This window comes from Carlito syrichta, unplaced genomic scaffold, assembly GCF_000164805.1.
Source record: "Carlito syrichta isolate Samal-C Ts95f unplaced genomic scaffold, Tarsius_syrichta-2.0.1 Scaffold309778, whole genome shotgun sequence".
Taxonomy (NCBI): Eukaryota; Metazoa; Chordata; class Mammalia; order Primates; family Tarsiidae; genus Carlito; species Carlito syrichta.
This window is the reverse complement of record NW_007253874.1, coordinates 121,321-122,140: the sequence shown is the minus strand read 5'-3', so window position 1 is coordinate 122,140 and position 820 is coordinate 121,321. Positions and strand designations below refer to the sequence as shown.

At 52.2% G+C, this 820-nt stretch overlaps 1 protein-coding gene across 1 annotated transcript in view; it reads right to left on the bottom strand.

Moving 5' to 3' along the window:
- Nucleotides 1–189, bottom strand: part of MROH7 (maestro heat like repeat family member 7) — a 77,460-nt gene extending 77,271 nt beyond the window's left edge. Inside the window, exon 1 of the mRNA XM_021717487.1 lies at nt 88–189. The gene's annotated coding sequence lies outside the window, so the exon portion shown is untranslated. The remainder of the gene's footprint in view (nt 1–87) is intronic.
- Nucleotides 190–820: the final 631 nt, after the last annotated feature.

Genomic DNA, 820 nt, shown 5'->3' with positions numbered 1-820 from the left:
TTCCCCCAGCTCCCACCCGCCACACTCTCAGGACTAGGAAGGCTCATCTCTGTCTCTGAGCTGCTGATATAAAGTTCGATGTGTTACCTCCACCGGAGACATCCACATGGTGACAGAAAATTTAGCTTTAAGCCAAAGATATGAAGTTCTAACTGTGGAATTACAGCCAGAGGGGAAGACTTTTACCCAGGGGCATGGGGTCAAGGTGGTAACTGCCTTGTGGAGATTGTCCCCACCCCTGGGGTTTCCCAGAGCCACCCCTCAGTTTACCTAGGCTCCCCCCAGTGCTGAGGGGTCTTTGTGAGGTCATCATGACCCAGAAGTCCTCCAACCAATGAGGACTTCTCCTGCCTACATGGGAAAAGGAAGGGGCGTGGGCCTTTCCAAGAAGGACCCATCTTCAGACCTTCCACAACCGCCTGGAAGGGGCTTCACGGCAAATGAAGACTGAGCTCCTTGCCAGGCCTCCAAGTTTTCCCATAAAAGCCCCTCAACCATGTGGCCTTATGCCTCTCTTTGTCTCCCGGTGACAAGGGCTTTGAAATCAGGTGGTCTGTGATGAGGAAACTGAGACCCACAGAAGGCAAAGATTGGCCCAAGGTCATGGGCAAGGATGCTTGCCTGTCCTTGTGCACCTAGGTCCTTGATCTTTCCCCTACTCCACCCTGCCTCCTACTCAAGGCACTGATAAGAGTGCTGCGCAGCATAGGAATGAGGGTGGGGCCAGGTGATGCACAGTGGTGTCACCTGGATGGTGTCACCTGGATGCTGCGATAAGAAGAAGACTCTGCAGCTATCTTTCTTTTTTTTTTTTTTTTTT